The sequence below is a fragment of the Diadema antillarum genome, unplaced genomic scaffold (assembly GCF_040938485.1).
Source record: "Diadema antillarum isolate AM-2024a unplaced genomic scaffold, OU_Dant_1.0 seq00000288_RagTag, whole genome shotgun sequence".
NCBI classification, from domain to species: domain Eukaryota; kingdom Metazoa; phylum Echinodermata; class Echinoidea; order Diadematoida; family Diadematidae; genus Diadema; species Diadema antillarum.
The window spans coordinates 43,765-58,396 of NW_027271315.1; positions in this window are offsets into that span (position 1 = coordinate 43,765).

The window sequence follows — 14,632 nt, forward strand, 5'->3', positions numbered from 1 at the left end:
CTTTTGTGATCCTTTGTTTGGGGCTGCTTTATTTGCACAGTTAGAATTGACAATGTACCCTAACAGTACCTGTCTTTTTGTCGAGTCGCAAATACCGTTAGCCGTGACTGGTAGCGGGTATCCAGCTGGACCGCCACAATATCATTGAAAATGCCCCAGCGCGTTAGCGAAATTAATCGTAAAGTATTTACTGTACCGTCTTAAGGTTCTTGCACTAAAAATTGATGATATCTTTTTTTATCTGCGTATGTGGGAATAGGAAAGGGAAAAACCAACACCTCACCCTGGAAGGTTATACATCATAAGAACAGAAGAAGACTGTTTTAGCGGAGTATGACGCAGTTATGTACATTTTTATTGGGGAGATAGGTACACATACTTCTGTAGTTATAATACATCACATTTTGTTATGTATCAATCATCCGAAACATGTTATTTGATGTTAATGAAGATGGTAATGTCGATATCTCCCTCTCTGTCAGCACTACTCAGCCTGTCTTTCTCTCTCTCTCACTCTCTCCATCTCTCTCTCTCTCTCTCTCTCTCTCTCTCTCTCTCTTCTTTCTTCCGGTGTATATACGGAAAGAAAGAGATGGATGAGCTCCTAAATTACAAACCCAAAACAAAAACTGGCAGTTTGGCAGTTGCCCAAATAGCGATAGATATTTGGTGTGTTGTACGGGTCTTCCGTGTGTCGGCACCGAGGGTTGTTCTAACAACCGCTCGGCCCTATATTTATGGGTAACCATTATCATTTTACATGCAAGTCGATGAAATTCAACCCTTTAAGTGTACAACCGAGTAAGTAGCATATGCAAAGAGTAGCTATCGGCTGAAATGAAAAGCGATGACGTGCAATACCGAAAACTAGTTACTTCCTGCAGTAGTAACATATTTTTAGCAAGCAGACAACAATATCCAAATTGAGAATCATAGTTTAAAGCTGTCAGAAGTATAATTACGAATGAATAATGATCCTCGATACGCGCTGGAAATTTTTCATTTTAACATGATGAGCTTGAATCAGCTCATCAGGCGTTGCTATAGCAGTCTTCGGAAGATTAAGAAGACGAATGAAAATGAGATGTCCTTTTCATGGATAGGCGGACTTATTATGATACAATGTATCACGTAAGGAACATTATTGAACTCTCTGAAGTTGTTATCTCTTCTATGCTCTCCTTGTCATTGTTTGTCATACTGTCTAAAAATAGTTCCAAGACTATCTTCACTTTACTTATTTTCCTACATTTTGACCTAGAAAATAATGATTCATTGTATATGCTTCTGCCTTTGCTGCAATAATCATTTTCATTGTTATTATTGATTATCATCATAATCATTATAACTGTTGATGGTGTTATCATTATCGGTCTGTGGTGCTAGTGGTAGATAGTCTCTTCCGATTCTTAGTGGAGGTAAACTGGAAAGTGATGGAAAGGAACCCACATGAGCAATACGTATAATAAGGGTATATGCAGCTTTGCTCAATTTTTGCTATTTATTTTAATATGTATACAGGTGCTTTTTTTTTCTTTAAAGTATACGCCGATGGCTCTTGCAGGAACCTGAGCGATTTTTATCATTTTTTTTTTGTCGATTACGTGTAGAATAGTTACTGTGCAATATGATTTTGTGAGAATTGTGCATTCGTATTTGCAATTAAAAAAAACCCAACATTTTATATATTTATTAGAAAATAGAACACATCTAGCCGAGCTGAATTTCACGGTAGTGGAATTTTTTTTTTTTTTTTTATAGACAAAAGTGGCTTAAAGATGCACAGACATGGAAATGCGCATCGCTCACACAACTCTCGAAAAAGAATAAAGGATCAACTATATAACGAAACCAAAGAATAGAATTATACCTAATTGCATCTATACCTTATATTGGTGTGTCTCAATATTACAAAAAATTGTAAAGAAATTCACATGAATTTCTTGTGGTTTGTTGACATAACCTGGCCAAACTAAGTTTGTATTTTGTTTCGTCCACGGCCCGATACACTCGGGTGTGCGTGTGTATCATGTGCTTGTATATATAGCAAATAGTATTGTTTTATATGATAACCTCAGTTCAATAATCGTGAATTTATCAAACTATACAATGACAATTTTCAGAGCTTCAGGCTCCTTTCAAAAAGGAATGATGATGTCACGTGGAGTATTCTATAAAATGACAACTACAAAACAAGGGGATATGAAATGTTACATGCACATGGCGAATAAATATTGTTGACTGAATATGAAATTATTGAATGAAATGTTTACTTTGAGCAGCCTCAAAATGGATATTCCGAAATTCAATGTTATTCGTACACTTGATTTCCTTGACCACTCTACCCTCCAACACACGCGCTCGTGACATAGGTACACGCATCTTATATTACACTGAACCCCTTTTTTGATGACTTTAGGAGGTAAATGCTGCATTTTGCTGTAGTCTTGGTATGTATTTTAATCAGATGATAGTTAATGTTTCCAAAAAAAGAAGAACAAAAAAGACTAAACATGTTGTAAGACACACACTTTTTACCATGTACCCACATATTATGTACCCATTTAAAAGAAATAATATGGCCTATATACTAAATATGAAAATACTTATTTGTGTCATTATTCACCCTGAAAATGAGAATGTCTTATCCTTCTATCACATTCAATGTCTATTAATGATGGCGCTGATCTTTAGGAAGAAGAAATATTGAGTGGTCATGTTACTCGAAGGAAGGTGTGATTGGCAGAAGTGATGGAAAAGAGTATAACAGTGAGAGAAAAAACGATACTTTATTTTAGTGATCAAGAGGATCACACACTGACAGAGAAATTCGTGTTTCAAAGAAAGCGGGGGAAAGATTCGTAATGACATTGTTAAACTATGAAATAACCAATTTACATTCTACAGACATGATGAATTGGGAAAAGTATGTATGAGCAAATATGGGTATGTGTGTTATCTATGTGTGTGTGTTCCTGCGTAACTGTAAAAAGGGAATTTAAGATGAGAAATGATAACAGGAAAATGGTGCGAATGATGTGAGGGTCGTTATCATTTTTGTTAGAAAATTATTCATTAGAAAATATACCATATTTTTGTTTGATTTGACCACATATGGACTACAAGCAGATAGACAATAGACATTAACTCTACAAAGGCCAAATATACAGAGACATATAACACACGCTCTATCGTCTACGTGAATGATTTTGTTTTTGTTTGCGCTAATATTTGAGAAGAACCTTATTCATTTCGTCAATACTTACTATCGATCTATTATACTTAAACAACCATTTTGAAACTTTTGATAATTCCAATACTGTGGTCAGCGTATGTAAGCTTCTAAGAAAGAGTGGAAAAGACGCTCGTATCATCTCTAACAACATAAAATGGAGCATAATACATCAACTGAAGGTCGTAAAAAACGATTTTTGCAAGACACCGAGCATTCAGCATTGGAATTCAACGAACTGGTGTATTTTTTTTTTTTTTTTTTGCGAAAGCGTGGGAGGGGGATCCCCCTTCGATACGACGTAGCTTTTGCCTTTTTTTTTTGTTTCTGCATTATTTTGAACAAAATAGATCCTATCACCCTATGCGCATGATGGGTGCTGCCTGGTAAGTTTTGGTGAAATCTGTTGTGGTTTTTTTTCCAAGAAAGAGCTGAAAACATACAAAGTTACACGACGCACTAAGGACAACGCACGACGGACGACGGACGGCGGACGATCAATGATTACAATATCTCATTTCATATCATGATCTTTTAAATCATTATATATTACCCAATAGCTCAATTAGTTGACCTTAATGGCACTGGCAATGTATAGAATGAATGATATCCGAGAAAGAAGATGAACCATTTCGTGTCTGATGAGATCACCCTACACGGAAGGCCGCACAAGAAAAAGTTTAGGGCACACAATTTTACAGTTAATGGTCACCAGCAGAGTTGCAAGCAGCAAAATAGAGTCCAGAGGTTTCACTCTCTGTATAGACAAAGAGCAGTCAGCGGCTAGGGTGTAGCCAGTGAAGATGACTGATCAAGCTCATCTATCAATATCGACAATCAAAAACCCTTTCAAAGAACGTGCACAAAATAATTTTGAATGCTGGGAAGATTGTGAAGGAAGAAGGATATTGTGTTTTGTGCAAATTGGTGACTATAAACATATCAATCTCATATGTGAGATTTTATGTTGTTGTTTTTCCTTACGATATCATGACGTTGTGAAAACTGCACCAGTCCAAATATGGCGTTTCCCTACAGCGATTCCTGGTTGTTCGGTGCCCTGCACATAATGTGCATGCATCCGGGACATCAAATTCTATGTGATATCCAATGCCAATGACTCCATTACTCTACAGACAAGACAGGTGAAAATTCGCCTCTAGGCCTATAATCTATAGCATGCACCTACGAAAGATCTGTCCTCCCAAGCGAAAAAATACATAATTGAATTATATAACCAGGCCTAAATATGCTATAGAAAATGGTAGATTTTTTCTATTTCAAATAGAGAGAAAGACGGGGGATTAGAAGAACTATGTAACGAATTGTAGGTGGCACATAATGTATTTTCGTTGAAATAAGCTGAAAGAAATTTTTATAGAGATGATTTTTTGACTTAACCACACTACTGTTCTTTTCGATTTGAATATACAATGTACTTTACTTATGTTATAGTCGATAGTGTCAGACTCATCGATCTAAACAAACTTTCAGTTGTGATCCCATATTACATACATGTGCAAATTAATGCCTGGTTAGAGATTCCATCCTATATGCTTGGATACACAGTTTACAAAATGAGGAACATCCTGTACTTCGATGAATGCTAAACTTCAGAGTACAGAATCGATAAAAAAGACAATGGAAATAATATTGATGTTTCATGTGGTTTTCTTGTGGAATGTATACTGCGATAAGTAGGATTGTATTTAGATAAGAATGTGAGTATATTCCTATCTTCATTTACGCACTATTTCAATACAATTCGAAAAGGACTGGCACGTGTGATCTACAATAATCACATTGTTCTTGGCACTTATGTGTGTGTATTGTTTGCTGGAAATAAATGCCCTTGAGCTGAAAAAGAAATTAGCACTGACTGCATTGATAATTATCAAACTATGCAGCATGATAAAATTTGTAAGTCAAAAAAAAACAAAAAAAAAACCGTGGCCAGATAGCTATCAACAAGAAAAAGTCAAAATGCCTTCTTGGTCTTAAATCTGTGTGTTGGAATGTCTTGAGTGATATGTATGAGTTATAGGCCTAAGTATCCATCACTTAATCACACACAAACACGTACACACATACACACACACACACACACACACACACACACACACACACACACACACACACACACACACACGCACGCACGAACACACACACACACACAAACACAGATAGTAAGGATCGACTTTAACTTGCCACAAAATCATGAAAATAATGGGTTTTTTGTGTTGCTGTTGTTGTTGTTGTTGTAGTTGTTGTTGTTTAGGTTTTTTTTGGGGGGGGGGTGGCGCGACAATCAAACTTCGGGGCCCAGAAATTAAAGAAAGATATGAAGAATGAAATTATTGATCAAACATTGTAATGTTAAATTGAGATAAGAAAATTAGGCCTATATGAAAATGGCAGATATATGCTTCAAATACTATGTACTATGAATATTTTTGATTGGGTTTTATCCTCCCTGTATACCGCACACGGCAGTCTCGCACACAACGCCTGTGATTTCTTCGCCGCTTGGTGGCGATACCCCGAGAATCCAGTCACTGCATTTGCCTTCGAATGTTATCAGTTTATTCTACTCTAAACCGCGATATATTATAGCAAAGACTTATCACCTCCGTGCCTGCATTGATATGATTACAGCATACATTCGTTGGAAACGAAAGCGCGTTCGTAGGCACAAACTGACTTGGATTCAGTACATTTTGGGGAAAAAAGGCATCGAGCTCAAATTAATTCAATTTAAATTATATTTTGATATTACAGCAAGCTCTACAAGTGAATTCTTAAAATCTTGCGACTCCAAACTGGCTTCACATGAGTCTTTGAATACCACCCCCCCCCCCGAAAAAAAAATCGAACTGTCATGCTGTTCCCTTACCAGCTTACGAAATAGAATTAAAACAAAAAATAATCGGCAATGATTTTGGTAGTTTAGCAATTGCACTGGTTCTTAAATTTATCAACATTAAAACTAATGGATTCCCGCTGCAGTCGTCGAATTGAGCACTTTATCTTTGTTGTTGCTGTTGTTGTTTTTGATGTTGGAATGTGTTTCTAGGTTGTTGGAATGTGTTTCTAGGACTAGAATGAAATCGGAGCAAACATTAGCTTTTAAAAAACACGTGAACTTGAAGCAAACGCCAGTCAAACCAAATGAAGCTTTCGAGTGAGAGCAGCAGCAAACTGGTGACTGCTGCCATGGTAACAACTGTCAAATTCGCTGCTGATTGGTCGTCGTATGGCTGTTACCATGGAAAGTTTAATAAATCGCCTCCTATATAATAATCAAAAGGAAGAGATTCCGATTTAGAATCTTATAGATGCTTCTTCAAGTGAGATGAGAAATTTGCATTTTCGATCATCAGCTCTCTTTTACTTTTGTTCAGTATATCTTTCGTTCAAAACAGAATCTGACATGCTTATACCTTGTATTAAGTAAGTGATAAATCTTGATTCATTATCAAACTGATCTTTTAACTGATTAAATGACTCATCGCAAGAACCACAAAGGGACAACATTCAGAAATCTGAAACAAATGAGCTCGTAAATCGTACCATTGCGAATTGCCTAGTTCACTAATTTCTTTGAGTCTCATGGATGACATCATGCTAAGATTTAAGTGCGTTGTAGAAAATGACAGTGTAGAAAAAAAAAACATGTTTGTCTCTGTTTTTTTTTATATTGCCCATGTAAGTCATATTATTATTATCGCCAGAACAATGGTTCATCCGCCTACAGCATGTGGCTTATCCGACCCCAAATCTGTATTAGAGAAGAATTTGCTATATAACTGTATAAATGTACTTTTTTTTTCCTCTATGTTTTGGTCAATGTTGTACCCGTGCTCCCCATCTTAATCTTTAACTCGATTTTAACTGGGACCTACGCTCAACAAGCTCGCTTTTAAGTAGGTTCCTTCATATTTCTTTAACATCCATTCACAGATTCAAAACGTCATAGATCGACCACTATATGTTTTATATATTTGCAATATTTTATGTATGTCTCCAGCTTGATATCATGTACTTCATTTAATTTTGTTATATTTGATGTATTTTTTCATCGAGAAATATGAAAATAAATCGAAAATCGAAATCGAAATGTAAGTGGGTGTCTTTAGTTTGAGGTGATCACCTCCCAAATCACTCAGTGGAGGACCAGATTGTTCTATCTACCTGACGGTTTAACTAAGGTCCTATGTTAACATGTGCATTGTACGTTGAATTAAAAGTGATTGGATTCTCAGCTATGTACTGGAGCTCTCCTCAGCAGTGACTACTATTTAAAGGTAAGTATTGTTTGATGTATTGTCCATAGCCCTCTGATGAAATTTAGGAAGGTTTATTGAAACAAGGCAGTCTGCTCTGTTACATAATGGCGAGACACGTTTTACCACACGTCATAAAGCCATTCATATTCATATTCATATTTATTCGTTTTTTTCCACAATATATAACACAAACATAAATCTCACTTTCTTAAGTGACAAAATCAATGCATACAATTGTACAGAGAAAACAACAATAATAGCAAAAAAAAAACTAACAGTAGCGATACATTGCAATAGTTGCTAAGATAACGAAAGTGAGATAGTTTTCAATATATGCACTGTGTGAAAAAAACGGAGGGACCCACTAAAAAGACAGAGCTTGTAGAGTGTGGGCCCCTCTTTTACTAGAAGTCCGATGTAAAAATTGAATTGAAAACAGCAAAAAATCCGCACAAAAATTTCGTCACAAAAAAAATTTGGCAGCCCACTAAGAGACAGACGAACAAACAGTTATACATAAAACAACTACAAACAGAGTAATGAACATGCAACAGGACTGGGACAGCAACAAGACTACTTGTAGGAGAAAAAACAAGAAAAAAACTGACTTGACGACACAAGAGGAAACAAGACTATAGCGTGATAAAGAGGTAACAAAATAGACAGGAATATGCAACACAGATGACGATCCTCGGGGGTTTGAGGAAGAAAGAGAAGAAGAAAAAAGAATATAGAACAAACCATGCAACTGCGAAGTATAGGTTAAAGAAAATCTTATAATCAAGGCTTGAGCAATAGTTACAATAATAAAGAGAACGGCAATGCCGATATTGCGGATGAGTAACAAAGTAAGTCTATAAACTACTAGTAATCTGATTCTGCGGGTCGTCATTATAAGATTGTAAAAGAAAAGACTTTAATCTCCTTTTAAATGAGTATATAGATGGAGCAGATCTTAAATCATGATTCAGGGATTTCCAATAATTTGGTCCAGTGTAAATAAGTGTATTCTTTGCTAAAATCGTTCGAAGAAGTGGTAAATGAAACTCGTTAGAACGTCGGGTGGGGTAATTATGGAATGATTGATTTTTTTGAAACATAAAATCAAAGATAGGTGGGAGTAAATTGTTATCATACATATACATAAATTGACCTAAGTTAAATAAGAATAATTCGTTGATTTTCAATAGCTTATAACAGTCAAACAATGCATTTGTATGTGAACGTGTAGGAGAATTAGAAATGATACGGAGGGCTTTCTTTTGCAATAATAACACTCTATTCAGCAGTGTCTGATGAGTATTGCCCAAGGCTAAAATTCCACGATTAAGGTAAGGGAGTATCAAAGAGGAGTATAACACTAGTAGGGTCTTTTCAGGAATATAAAATTTCAGTCTATTCATAACACCTATATTGCGAGAAATAATTTTGCAGATATGATCTATATGTATTTTCCAAGAAAGTTTATTATCTACAAAAATACCAAGAAATTTAAAATATGACACACTTTCTAAATTACAATCATTCAGAACTATTTCTGAGTTCAAAGAATCAACAGTATTGCTGAAAAGCATATATTTTGTTTTTTGAACATTCAGACGTAACTTGTTAGCTCTGACCCAGTTGGTCACTTTTTTCAATTCCGTATTTATTTGTTGAACTAGAACATCGATATCGTTATGGGCAAGAAAAACACTGGTATCATCAGCAAAGTGTATAAAAGAAAGTAGCTCTGAAACAGAGGAAAATTCGTTGATATAAATGATGAATTACAGCGGCCCTAAGAGACTTCCCTGTGGAACGCCACACTTAACATCTCTTATAACTGAATGATTATCTTTAATTGAAACAAACTGTTTTCTGTTAGCTAAATAACTCTTGAACCACTCCAAAGCCTTCCCACGTATTCCATAGTGCGATAACTTATGGAGCAAAATGTTATGATTAATCGTATCGAAGGCCTTGGAGAAGTCCAAGAATATACTAATTAAATGAGAATGCTACACTGGTGAAAACTTGCACCCACTACTAGAGCTACATAGTTTATATAAGTGGAGTAGCAGAGTGACGGTTATGCTTCTAATGCTCATGATATTTGAACAGTAACCAAAGAGAAAGAAACCAATTAGAAAAGAATAAATAATTCTTACTGGTATGTAACTAAAATGGACTTGTTTGTCTTTCAGTCAGCAAAGAGTTGTACGGTATACACTGTATTAAGCAGTGCTCCTAAATTAAACAGTGCCCTCTATGGAGAGAGAATAGAAGAGCATTTGATTTGTAATGGAAACATGATCATTACATGTGTGAAAGACTCTTATTAATGTACAGGACACAGTTTGTTAAGAGACAGCCACCCATGCATCTCCATTTCATAAGAATACTAGCAAAAGCTGGCTCATGAATTTATGGTGTCAAATGTATTCATCTTAGTTTCTTCAGCATCACCTTGATTTATTATCATTTTTTATAATATGCTTGCAGCTGTCGATACAGTAGTATTGAGTTTGCAGAAGTAAAAAAGTGCAACACCTATTTTGACATGAACCTAAAAGTGTTTTAAGAACACAGTGAAATCAATATTTGTTGTATGACCACTGTGAGAATCACTTGATAATGCTTTGGGTGGCATTATCATATTCAAGCTCATGCAGATTTCAGGTCTTTGTTTCACTGTAAACAAATAAGATTCTGAAAGGCAAGGAACATTCTGAGCAAAGAAAGCAGGGAAAGGCAATTTCTTGCATGTCAATAGAGCCCTGTCAGATGGGCAACTGATGACAGCCTCACCAATGAAAGGTTTTTTTTCTTTCCTTTCTTTCTCAAAATGTAGAAAATTGTCTAAAATGCGATACTACTGTACAAGCTCTCAATTTTGCGAGAGTTTAACTTTTGCGAATTTTGCGAATCACTGGTAGACCGTGAATTTAACAACACACAAATATGTGGCCATGCACTAGAGTGATAGTGCGCTTATGATAGCCTCGGTGTCGATTTGCGAAATAACATCTCGCGAAAAATGTCCGCAACCTCCTCACTCGCAAAATTATCTGCTTGTGAAAATTAAAACTTATACAGTAGATTAGGAGTAGATTGTGCTTGTCTGATATATGCAATATACTTCATGAATGTGATGGTTAGAAATATTCTCACTGCAGAATCTTTTTATTCTTTGTCAAGCTGCAGAAATGTGATAAGATTAAGCGACATGACAGCTGATGTCTGTATTACAGACTTGGCACTAGATGACTACAAGATTGTGAATGTCTGACATTTGCGACGCTTCATGAAAATGTCTGTTGCAGATTCTCGTCACATATTTCTTTGTAACCATGATGGTTTTCTGCATATTAAAAACAAAACAATACTCCCATATCCATAGCAACAAAGAAAATGAACTGATGTAAGATGAGTCAAAGCCGTTTTGTTGATTGATCCCTGTGGGAAGTCATCTCAAAGTTTATAGTTGTAGTCTCTGCTCACGTTCAATTCCTTGTGATGGGGCATTGCTCTGCTCTGCTGTGCATTTTATACATGCACTTTCTATTACGACACTATGTGTCACACTCGTTGCCTGCGTAAGCTGTCATTACAACAACTGCTTACAAAGTTTTTAGGTAATGTTCCTTGCTGATGGTGATAAGAATTAAATCCTTGAAAAGGGTTTACAAAGAGAACTTTAGTATGACCAGTACCGTGATAGTACTACTCTAGCTGTTGACTTCTCATTAATATCTTGACTCAGCAAATTGCGCTTTTTTTTTGCCAACAGATTTTCTATTTGATGATGACGTCACGATGGATGGACACACTCTACAGTGGAATCATTCATATATTGTAAATAAAGCCTATTTGTGTGTTCAATGTATCTATGTAAATATGAAAGTATAAAGATTATCTACTATGCTATGACCAAGAACAATTAGTAGTCTTGACTTTTCTTTTTGTTGCGCTCTGTCCCCCCCCCCCCCCACACACACACTTTCTCATTGCAATATAGTGTCTTAACCTGTTGAAGACAAACCCCAATAAAATGTACTAGGCCAGGCATCAATGGGAAATGTGGGTATGGCAAAATAGCTCATCATTAACAAGTTAAGCTGTACAGGTGATTCCCATTATGGCGAAGACCTCAGAACCGGCAATTTTCTTTCATGATATCATTTTTTTTTTTAAATATCTTAACTAATAAAGTGCATGAAGATACATGTAGATGATAATTCGGGTCCCTGAATCTTACTTTATTGTACAGGGCAGTGACAGGGGACTCCCATAATAACGCAGTCCTCAGGACCGGCAATTTTCTTTCGTTATATCGAAATTTCGTTATAACAGAATGAATATACAATGATAATACATATAGTTGATAATGTTGCGGCCCTAAATTTTACTTTGTTGTAACCGGAATTTCGTTATAACCGTGCTCTTTATAACAGGAGTGCACTGTATCTAAAATTTCATAATCTTGGTGCACTACAATGGGAGTGCACTGTACTATATTTGGAGAAAGGAAGTTGTGTTCCCCTCCAGATAGTACTCTTCGGTGAATGGAAGAATTTTAAAGAGGGGAAAGGGTGATAGAGAGAGGGATTAGATTAGATTAGTGGGGGTCCAATGTGAATGCGGGTGTGGGAGATGGGCTAAAGAAAGAGAGAAAAAGAGAGAAAACATGAACAAGAGAGATTGTGTGAAGATATTGGTGTTTAATTGCAAGGGAGTCGTTACCTACATAATAATGATCAAAGATTAAATGAAGAATATCAAAGGATAAAGATGATTGGGATGTACAATGTAGGCCTACCAGGTACATGCATGCGTATTTTATCTATACGTACAGGGCTCAACACTGACTTTATTTATCTGATGGTTCATTCCTGCCCATAATATCTTTGAATATGAAATTTTGATGGCCCCAAACAAATTCTGTAGTGACCTGAAATACAAGTAAAAGTAACAATCCATTTCGAATCTTATGTGCCTGATCGAGCCACCCAAAGATAGATTTGGTGGCCCAATACCAATTTCTGGTGGCCCTATGAACAGGCCACCATGCCATTGCTAATATTCAAGACTATATACATTTAAGTGTATTTTAATGTATGTCATAGATAGTATTTATACTTTTACGCACGAACGCTTGAAATAATGTATCCTGCAAAGCTTTCCTTTGTACAGTTTTATGTGATCTTTAGGCAGGTAAAGTTCCGTTATCTAATTTCCAGGTAACTGGAAATGACTTACTGATTGAATTTTGCCAGGCTGTCACAGTGGGAATGTCATGTATTGAATGTCCCATACGCTGTCAATTGTTTTATGAGACACGGCCCTACAAAGGATTCACAACTTTACCACCCAAGGTTGGCACACTTAGAACATGAGACCGAGGAAAGATGATATTACAAGATACAGAAAGAAAACAAAATAAAACAACAGTGACAGAAAAACAACAACAACAACAAACCAAACAAAACCCTGACTTCAGCAGCTGCATGTGGAAACCATCCAACATATAGTCCCATCTGAACTTCCTGGCTTTTATATTCATACTATTATCATACTGTGTATGCACCGGTGAAGTGACAGCAGCAACAGCAGCAATGATCAGAAGATCAAAGCGTTTTTGTCGCTCCAACATCTCTACTGCTGCTACCACCCTACTTTCTGAACCAATTCTTGCAATAGGCCTACATATAATGCAGAGTACATTGTTGTATGATGATAAGCGGAATACCGATTGATTGATTGAATCATTCGTTCATTCCTTCATTCATTCATTCATTCATTCATTCATTCATTCATTCATTCATGCATTCCTTCCTTCATTCCTTCCTTCATTCATGCATGCATTCGTTCGTTCGTTCGTTCGTTCTTTTATTCATTCATTCATTGAATACCGATTGTGGTTCGAAGTGTGATTCAAGCCCTCTTGCTTTGCCTGTTAGTTTAAAGACGTTGAGGGCGCGCTTCCAACTTACAGACGAGAGAGTCCCTTTATACATACAGGGACTCTAGTACGGACGACAGACATTGAACGACGGTAAAGTGATGTCATAGAAGTCCCAAAATCATCCCCCACACACCCACACACACACACACACACACACACACACACACACACACACACACACACACACACACACACTAGTTTCATTCAGCTGAAAAGGGTCACGGCTAATTTCTTTTGCAATGGAAGTAGTACCCATCGGATATCCAAAATACCAAAGTCAGATATTTTATATTGTACGGGGCCCCAGACAGTAGCTCCAAAGTGCTTTGCCTTTTTCTCTTCTTTGTCTTCATCTCTTCTTCTTCTTAAATATGCGAACCTTCGTCTTCATTTTCGCGACAACGACAACGTCCTCCTCATCATCATCAGTTTTGCTGTTCTGGCAAACATTTTCCAGCGTATCGGCTACGTTCGATTTTAGAGCGGCGAGAGCGGAAGACATGCGTAATTGAGTCTAGGAAAGCGTAGGAACAGCGTAGCTAAATCGGCCAACAGCGTTATCGAAGCAGGAATGAAGCGTCGTAGGAACAAGACTTGATTTTATACGAGAGTAGAGAACTTAGTGAGAGCGTCGTTAAAGCGGGAAGGTCGTGCTGAATTGATCAAGAAAGCGGCGCAGCAGCGGGACCACGTCGGTGTCTAGTTTAGACTACTTCCCGGTCTTGTGCCGCTGTTACACGGTCAGAAAAACCTGGAATTGTTACGCTCTTCCCGCGGTATTTACACTGTCACTGCTCTCTCCCCGTTTGAGCTACGATTCAAAATAGGTCACTCTTGATGGGGAGATGGGGAAGAAATTTTGAACAAGTTCAAAATTTCTTCCCGATCTGTAAAATTGCCAGATCCAACCCCATCACCCAAACGCTGCTGCTACGATGCTCCCGGTCCCCGTACACTTTTGCCGCTCTCTCCCGATCTGACAAATTGAATAGATCGGGATGCAGATCTTGATAGTGGAATTACATGTGGGGACACTTTAGGAACACTCCGTGGGACCCCGTACAGCTATAACTGGTTTCGGTGTTTTTGATACCTCGTTGAGTACTGCTTCCATTGCAAAAGAAATTATAGCAGTGATTCTTTTCACTTACAATAAAATAATACGGG